A 10,261-nucleotide genomic window follows, 5' to 3' on the forward strand; every position below is an offset into this window, starting at 1 on the left:
ATTGGTATCAGAGCCCAAGATCAATTGGAACCCCGACCAAAAAAACGATGACGGAACATTCCAAGTCACAGATCCAAAAGTGACTTAAGTGCTCTTAGAGGTGAATAATAGATAACTTGGACTAGCAACCAAATTAATGAAGCACAAATTGAATTTTGAATAAGACAGAATAATATAAACAAAATAACTGAACTTCATTAATCATATAAGAGAGTTTTACAAGTCTGAAAAGAAATACATCCAAGAAAGCATAAAAGGAAACTCCTAGTACTATCTATCTAGGTGATCGACTCTGACGATTAGTCTGATCCCTCCTAGATCTGAACTCCTCCTCCAGTCGTGCAAACCTCTCACCTAGGGTGCACATGTATAACTCCATCCTCCTCTGTCTAGCCTCTATAGCCTCCTGACGAGCCTCGATCCTCTCAAGTATGGAATAAATCGATGACTGATGAGAAGCCACACCTAGAGCCTCAGAAGTCGTGTGAGATGGACCTCTGACCTCAGAGAATCTTGGAGTAGGAATCTCCTCTTGTCTCGGAATCTCATCTTGACCCTGATCCTCATCTCCCTGATCATCATCATCCCCATGCTCATCGTCGTCCTCATCACCACTATCATCACCATCATCGTCGTCGGTATCCTCATCCTCTGAGTCATCATCCTCTGATGCTTCATCGATGTCATCCTCAATCTCTGATCTGGCGGCATCGTGGAGCCCCATCTTCCTAATCAACCATGAGCCGATGTCCTCACCTATGTCTTGGCCTTGAATCACTGGTGTATCATCCAAGTCCACATCAAAGTGCTCAAAAATACGGGTCAAGAGTCGACCAAAAGCCAAGTTCCTATCCCCAGGAAACTCAATCCGATCAATCATGACATTCTGCATGATGTATGCTAAGTCTATCTGCACTCAAGTGTACATGATGTAGATTACCAATGCCTCCATCGCCGACACCTTGCTATGGTGCCCTGCCTTCGGAAGGATGTTTCGCCCAACGATGTGAGCGATAACCTGAGCTGAAGGACGCAACACGGTACCACTCCAGGGCGTATAGCAGTTAATGTCATCCCATAGAGTCATGCATACCTCGTATGTCTCGTAGGGAAGAAGAGCCTCAGTGATGTCTGTACCGGCGGGAATCCACCAATGGGAATCTCGTACAATCGGGACATCCAAGATACGAACCAGTGTCCTAGTAGTGAAACTGATCTCCCTGCCCCCAACCATAGAGTCCATGACAACCCTAGAACCATCTCGTGGATCATCCTCGATGCGGTAAGTCAAGTTATTACTATAGAAGTACCTGATGAGATCCGGAGAGACCGGATATGCCGTGGTGTACAAATGAAGCCAATCCATAGCCTCCAGTCTCTCTTGTATGTGAAACGTCTCTAAATCATCCACAACAACCAACCATCCATGCTCGATCGGTATGTCATGGAAGTAGTACTCATGTAGAGACTCAGCCATAGGAGTCGTGAAATGCTCCTCGTCCGTAACCTCTTACCGGGGAACATGTCCTCGACCTCTATCAGCCCGTCGCCCTCCTCTAGGCATAGTGGATCTATTGAAACAAAAGAAAGAATTTTATTTGGATTAGTCCCAGTTTGTAATTGTTAAATGATGGGCATTTTCGTGAATTTTTGGAAATTTTCTATTTGATTATTCTAACATGTGCATAAGACCTAGATAAACATGCTGGAACACTTCGTTAGGTGAAAATCTATCATTTTGACATCTTCAAAGTGAAAATTCAGCAAGTAGGAGAGAGAAAATCCCTCTTTGAGCTTGCGTTTGTGAATTTTTTAAAATTGGAATTTGACTGAACGGAAAGTGGGAACACCTTCCCCATAGTGAATCAGTCATGCAGAAATTTGTTTCATGTTAAAATTCATTTTGGTTTGAAAATGGGACAAGTTTTTGTAAAGTTGGATTTGTGTGAGATGAATAGTGATTTTGGAACCAAAGTGTGTGCAATCTTGTGTTCTAAGCTTAATCTTGCTTGGAAATTAGTGGGAACATGTTTCTAAACACCCCTATGCATGATTATAACCATCAACAACAAGCATTATTCAGTTTTGAAGAAAATCACATCTATGGTAAATGAAATTTTTAAGGAAAGAGAAAAAGAAAGAGAGCTTACTTGTGTAGATGATCAAAGGAGACTTGCAAGTGTTGATTGGAGCCTTGAATCAGGCCTTGGAACCCTTAGAAACCCTAGAGAGTCATTTTCCCCAGAGCCAAACTTGAAATGGAAGTGTGAGAAATGAAAATGAAATGAGAAGTGGACCCTTTAATCTGATTTTTCGCGCAGAATCATTTTGGTCGATGCCATCGACCAAGGAGCATCGACCAAAATAGGTCATTTTACTGCCTTGGGCTGTTTTTGGAGATTCTTGATTTGTGATTTATTTTCCTTGGATTTTGACCAATGTTGACTTATTTGATTGCTATATTGATAATTCTAACCATGAATTGAGTATCCTAATCCTTGATCAAGTTGTTATTGACAGATTTGAATTTTGGTGTCCTTATCTTTGATTCTTGCAGAATGGTAGTAAAATCCAGCCCTATTCTAACCCTAACCCTAACCCTAACCCAGATCCACTGTTGTTTTTAGGTCCGAAGACCCGAAGCGGTGGTAGAAGAGACTTATGGACCCTTGTGATTAATAAATATGAGTCGGAGATCGAGCCCATGGACATTGACGATGATACCCCTTTCTTGAGTACATTGTCGGTGTTTAATGAAAGCCTGCGCATCGGAGAAGAATGATTTAGTTGAAACACCTAATGAACTCCCATGCACAATTCGAAGGTATTCCCCGAAACTAGACTTCTGAATTGAATTGTAGAAGAAAACCCCACTCAATTTGACCTTGTATAGCCCTCCAAGTCCCTGTCTGAAGTTGCTGAACTAAACCTGTTTTACTGCTGAAAAACATTTTGGTCGATCCTCTTTGGTCGATGCCATCGACCAAAGACCATCGACAAAAGTTTCCCAGTCAGACAAGTTAATGATTCTTGGAATATTCCCTATTCTATTTATACTAGCCTCGTGTTTTGAGCCCTATTGCAATAATTTTCACTCCTGAGAACGTGCGGGGAGCTTCCCAAAGCAACTCCTAGGCATTATTTAAGAAGACTCCACCAAAACTCATTGTTAATCATTGTTTCTTGTCTCCATCTACAACTACAAGGTATGATTCATCACTTCCACTCTCCATCCTATCTTTTTCTATTCTTTTCTATCCCTCTTTTGCTGTTGAGACCTTGGAGATGGTGCTGCAACCTTGCAACCATCACTCCAAGCGTCCACTCATGCTTAACCTATGATCCTCTCACCTATCTATTGATGCTATGCCCCCATTTCAAGTCTAGCACATACATTCTTTGATTTTCTTGTTAACATCATGCCTTCTTGTACAAAAACTGAAATGTATAGTATGCTATGTACATGTTTATCACTAGCATATGATCCTAATCAAATTCCTATAAGTTCCCTTAGCTAATGCATGCCTTTTCAATGCCAATGCAATCAATTTCAATCCATGCTATGATGCTTGTCTCTTGAACTTAGTAGCTCAATTTGGGGCTTTCTATTTAGACCATTAGATTATGTTAATTCCTTCATTTGTAGTGTCCTCTTACTATTCTTAAGCATTCCTCCAAGTTTCGGATCGATCCGAACCCCGGAAGACCAATTTTCGACCAAAATCCCCAAAACCCACTATTCTGTCCCGAAGACATTTTGGTCGATGCCATCGACCAAGGACCATCGACCAAACTTATTGTTGACAGCAACCTTAGCCATTTTTTTTCCATTCGACATCCAATCTTCCCGATTTCTTCTCCAACTCCTTATTTATGTTTGTTTAGGGTCTTAACACTACTTTTGGACCATTCCTTGGTAATTCTCGATTCATCATCAACTCAACCTAAGGTAAGGATGGTTATCTCCATAAACACTTAGGCCATGAACTTATGATTGATGCTTATACTTAATGAACATAGTCTCTTAATTGTTTTTGATTATTATAGGACTGCTATACACGTTTTAGAACAGTAGTATTGCGATTCATATACTCTTGTCATAATGATTTATTATTCTTGTTACTTGTGTTCATGGTGAATCATTTCAATATTATGACTTAACTTTTTTCATGAAGATGTGTTGAATGGATGAGAAATGATGGACTTGAATATGTGATTGCCTAAGTATAACTTGGGATTTGGGGAGTGTCCTATTGACGCTTCTGTCTTTGGGCATCGGAGGGAATAATATGGGATGTTCTCCGAAGGTGCCTATCGACACTTTCCCGGGTTATTGGATGACATACATAGGATTGTCTAGTTGTGTGGCTAGGATTGTCCTTGTCGTGTCAGACCCGAATCAGAAGGACATTGAGACCGAATGACCCATGGTAGTGTATGATTTGACGGGTGCTCAAGACCGGTAACCAACTCGGGGGAGGACATAAACCATGCTACGGATACCCGAAAGGGGCCATTTATTGGTAGGGTTGCAAATAGCTAGACTTGGGCTCACGTGCGCTCAAGACCGGTAACCAACCCATGAGAGGACGTGAGAGCTTCCCGTCTACTATTTGTGGATGACCAATAGGGTTTATGAGTCCGGTGGGTAATATCCGTGACTCTAGTGTGAAGGATACCGGAAAGGATCGTCGGGGGCGAGGAATGGACGTATCTGGATTTGAGTTGATATGACTGAGTAGATGACTTGCATTGGGCTAGGCTTTATCGTGACATGCGCCAATACTTAGACCAAATTCAGATGTGAGAGAGTGGTGACCGAAACCCCAACCATGGATTTGTCCAAGAGGGATGCAGGACCCAATTCCCCCCGATATTGAGTGATTCAGACTTACCTAAAGAAGTATGGTGCTATGGCTTAAAGCGTGTCTACCATAGAGACTAGCATTCTTAGAGTTAGAATCATATTTGCATCGTATGTCTCATATCACATTGCATTATGTTATGACCTGTATTTGTATGATTTTAAATTATGGAATAACTACCTTGCTGAGTTCTTTGAACTCATTCCTTTTGTGCAAGTGTTTTTAGATTATCCTACAGGTATCAAAGACTTTGATGGCTCATTCTACGAGACAGACCTTGATTCCTCATACTACCCTCCGGGTGGTAGCTACGGTGAGGATCAAGGTTATGGTGCCGAAGAGGATTATTCTGCGTACCAGGGTTAGCCCCACCATTGTGCTGGAACAGCAGAGCTGGGCTTTCTTCATCCACACCTATGAGGAGACGATCATTAGGATATAGGAAACCCTTGTCTAGTGCCCCATTTCCCTAGTTTATTGCAGAACATTTGGATATGTAATTAACTTTCTTTGGATTACTCTTAAATATGGGATTGTAATTGTGAAACCCAGCCCTAACCTTGACCCGGAAACCTTGTTGTTTGTAGGTCCAACAACCCGAAGTAAAGCAAGAAGTCAGCTATGGGCCATCCCAGTGGAAGACTTGGTGACTGGCTTTGAATCCATGAGTGTTGATGATAGTGTTCCATTTATGGAAACTGAATCCTGATGAAGATCGGATTAGTTGATGGACTTGGAGTGCTCTCTATCATGGTTCAAAGGCATTTCTACCTATTAGTTAAGTCACTTGGTGTGTGTGCAAAACCCCTTTATGTTTGGATTTGATCTGAGCCTTCAATTCCCTGTTTTGGACTTGCTGTCCTGATTGGTCGACTGGACCAGTCGACCAATCCAATCGACCAATGGGTTCTGTCTTTGCTAATTAGATCTTGCTTGCTCTATTTAAGTCCAATCTAGAGTCTACTTTGTATTTTCTACCTTCAAACTCTTTGGAACATACCAGAGACCTCTGCAAGTCATCTTCCTTGCGTCCTTGGTGTTTATCTTGACGGATCTTCATCAAAACTCGTGTTCTTACACAAAAAGGTATGTCTACACTCTCTTCTTCTTCTTCTTCTTCTTCTTCTTCTTCTTCTTCTTCTTCATCTTTGTTTTCTTTCCTTTTTGGGTTGAGACAGTAGAGAAGATGTTGCATCCTCTGTTGCAAACATCTCTGTACTTATCTCTCATGATCTTCCTAAGGATTAATGGCTAATGCAATGTTCTTAATCATGATCATTGCAAGCTTTTGAAGGAATCATGATCTAAATCTTGATCTTGTCTTCGTTCATCTTTGATTTAAATTCTGATCTTCTCAGATCTATTTTATTGATCATATTAGTAGTCAATCGTTGTGTTTTCTTTACATGATCCATAATCTATCAATCTCTAGTTATTTCTCCTTTATCATACCATGCTTTCTTCAAGAATCATGACTGATACATCTATGGTAAGTTTTGTTTCCTTATTTAGATCCATGTTCTTCAGTCTTAGATCTATTTGCTTGAAGATCTATGCATGCCTTTCATGATTTCTTTATCACAATCAATGATCCATCATCCTATTGTTCTTGTCCATGATTTGTACTTTGAATTCTTCAAGAACTATGACTGATTTAATTATGGTAACTTTTGTTTCCTAATTTGTAACTTGAAGACTTGATTCGATCAGTGTTTTGAAGTCCTCTATATACTAGGATGCTACCATTGTAGTTTACCCCTTGTTTAGTACCCTTTTGAACCACCAAATTCGGTTCTTATTTCTCAAAACTCTGATTTTGAAGGCCACTGTCTCGGTTGGTCGACTAAGATAATAGACCAATCCAATCGACCAATGAGTACAGCAACTCCAGATTTGGTCTGTGATGCGTCCAAAATCTGCTCAACCCTTAGATCTCCTAGTGATGACCTGCAAAACGAAAGCGTCAAACGTGGCCCGACCGCGGGGGTCGGGAGTCCACCTCCGAAGGCTAAGTCAGTTGATGAAGTTAATCACAAAAGCTCTGCTAGAAGCAAAGAGCTAAGGAATGAAGAATTGGGAAAGGTGATCTAGATCGTAAGCCCCTGATAGTTTACGTCTACCAGTCTGTATGTGAATCTAAGTCTCTCCTCACCTCGTATGGCTGTGAGGTTTATATAGAGTGTACCTTCGAATCTCCTTCGTTGGATGCACTTGAGCCTTCTTCGGGTAGTCGTTGGATCTTAACAGTTAGATCTGTTGAGCGATAGACTTCTACTTGTTTGGACTAGTAGAGGACTCCTGAGATAACCTCTAGGTTATGCGATGATTATCCCTTCGATAATGATAAGCAGCAGCCGTCAATTTGAGTCTGCCATCATTAGGGTAATTAACCTAATCCATAAGTTGGATTAGGGCGTGCTTGTAGCTAAATAAGTTTTCTTCCTTAGCAAGCCATCTTACGGATCCAGTTCGCTCGGGAGTGAGTCGATTCCTTTTGTCTTGACCGCGGTCGAGGATCAAACCAAGTATGAACCCGGTTTGATCATATTTTCTCCATATCACGAGCCCCCCAGACCAAGCGTTAGGTCAATCCCGAAGGCTTGGTTTTTAACTGGGTTCTTCGTCAGGCAATAGTCTCTGCGTGTTTCATTAAATGTCATATCACATTTAATGCGGTGGTCACTTTTCCTCGAGCGTTGTGAGGGTAATGCCACGTGTCTCTTTGCAGTCGATCTGTCGTGGCTCACGTAACCAAGCGACGGTTTCCGAATGCCTGTTTTGCATTCGTGAGTTCAAACTTTCTAAACGTCCTCTAATCTCGATCGTCGATTTTGAATCAATCTCGATCAGTCAGATTCCCGAACACTCGTGCTGGTGTTTTAAAAGCGGTTCGTTGTCTTCGTAGGTTTCATTCTTCTTGTCTGGAATTTGAACCTTCGTCGTCTGCTTCGCGCCTTCCTGCTCTCAAGCTTTTGCCTCACTGAATGAGTAAGTTTACTGGTCTTTTTCTTTTTGTACCTTACTGAAACAAGTAATGGCGGATAATAGGGTTTCTCTGGTACCCATTGTTAGTAATAGTAGTGGTAACGAAGCTTTTGCTTCCCCTCCTTCCGAACAGTCAGATAGTGATAATAAAACCCTAACTGTCCTCTGGCGCGAATTTACTGAAGTTTCTCAAAAAAGTTTGGAGAGAAAAACCAAAACTCCTTCTGTCCCTCCTGAGTCTGGATCTTCCAAGACTCCTAGGGTAATTGCCGAGTCTTCTAGGTAGCCTCAAGCTTCCAGGTCTGATGGCGGACCTAGCTCTGTCCCCTCCGTTTTCAAGGAGGAAACCCTCCTTTCAAAAATCCAGGATTTCGATTTTCCTCCCTCTTATCAGGTTAGGGCTCCCCATCCTGATGAGAGGGTTGATTCAACCCTTTCGGGTGAGTTTTCTCTGTACATAGATGCATTGGAAAGCGGGGTTTGCTTTCCCTTTTTTAATCCTTTGTTCTCAGCCGTTCTGAATCACTGGGACATTTGCCCTGGAATGCTCCTTCCCAATAGCTGGCGTCTCATCGTCGGCTTCTTGGGTTTGTGTTTTGAACTTGGCATTACGCCATCTCTTTCTCTCTTTGTGCATTTTCATGTTCTTTCTATCTCCCATCCTCCCGGCTGGGTTTTTCTGTCCAAACGCAATCAGGCTGAACTTGATTGGAGGGGCAGCATCCTTGTCAAAGGAACTTGCCCTTCTAACCACAAAAGATGGTGCGAATGTTACTTTTTCTGCAGAGCGCCTCCATCAGATCTTAACTTCCCGACCGTCTGGAGGCGGTGTACTTCTTCTTCTGAGAATAACCGGGGCCTTCCCTTATCCAAAGAAGACGAGGCGACCATCAGGAAGATCAAATCCATTCCATGGTATCAAGAGATACATGGACTTGAGGTGGAGTACAACTCCATTCTTCAGTACTGGGGCTTGGCTCATTGTGAGCTTCTAACCATCATCCTTTAATTTTACTGAAGTGATACGTCGTGGAATTCTGACTCTTGCTCTTCTTTGCAGTGCCTCCAAGAATGAACCCCGAGAACCTGTGAGTGAAGGCCGCTAGGGCCGTTGTGACAGCCGAGCAACGATAGCCTAGAGCCTTGACCGTTGATCAAGAGGCTTCTGTTCCCTCTCCCGACCCCTCTTACAGGGGTATCAGGAATATCAGGCCCGTGGCTGATGCTTCGGGTAAAGGGAAGAAGCCGATGGTGGAGAGGTCTAATATCTCCTCCTCCGCTCGAACCAAAAGGAGGCATAATACAGTTGATGCTTCCTCCCATAAAAAATCCAAAAATTCTGCGGATTGTGAGGAGGTCTTCACCCCCTAGTGGACCTTGAAGTTGACCGACAGGGTGACACAAGATCCTGAGAAAGCTGCAGAGTGGAGCTCCCTCAATCTTATACCTTCCGATCATCAGGAATTTGAAGCCCTGGACGACGTTGCCCTTGTTAATCAGTCCACAAGGTACCGGTCTTCCTGCTTGTTTATTTTTTCATAATCTCTTATGACTTCTTCTGATAATTTATGCCTCCCCAGGAATGCTGTATTGAGCTTCTATCAGCACATGGAAGCATTGAGCCGGGTTGGTCGCAACGGCTCCTTGCTGCAGACCTGTGAAGAGAATTTGGCCAAAGCCAATTCTGAGATAGACCGGCTAACGACAGCTGCCGAGGAGCTGCAAGGAAAGAACGAAGAAGAGGTGAACTCCCTTAAGGAGGCCCTCAATTCTTCAACGGCTCGTGCTGTTGCTACCGAGCGCGAGGCCAAGAAGCAGAAAGAAGCTAGCACGTTTTTCGGTGACAGACTAGAATTTCAGTGTGCGGAGAACGAAAGATATTTGAAGTGGGCGATTCCTAGCAAGCCCGAGCACATCAAACCAGAGCTTCGGAAAGATTGTGTTCGGAAGTACCTGAACAATGTACCTTTCTCCAAACTACTGGGTGCCTACAACATCCAAGCTTATCGTTTGGGGCAAAATGATGTTTGGGAAAGAATTCTCGAATCAATCCCTTCCTTCGATACTGGTCCCTTTCGTGAGGTGTGCCACAAAGAGGTCTTCGGGAAATTAGGCATGGATCTCCCAGACTGGGCTCAGGAAGAAGATGATCCTTTTCCAGCTGACCCACAATATGAGGAATATTTTGCTGATGAGCCGGCACTTCAAGAGGAAAAGTCACAAGCCGAGTCACAAGCTGCTGCTGAAGAGGACTCTGACAACGACAATCTTGAGGAAGGCTCTTCTCAGGATCCTGAGAAAAGTCCTCTGTACAGGGGCTCATCGAGCAACAATGAAGAAGAGGCTTAGAGAGTTTTTTTTTTTTTTTTTTTTTTGTAAAGATTGACCTCCTTGCTAATGAATAGACACTT

The sequence above is a fragment of the Hakea prostrata genome, unplaced genomic scaffold (genome assembly GCF_041222555.1).
Source record: "Hakea prostrata isolate BN-2017 unplaced genomic scaffold, UWA_Hpros_2 contig_13, whole genome shotgun sequence".
NCBI classification, from domain to species: domain Eukaryota; kingdom Viridiplantae; phylum Streptophyta; class Magnoliopsida; order Proteales; family Proteaceae; genus Hakea; species Hakea prostrata.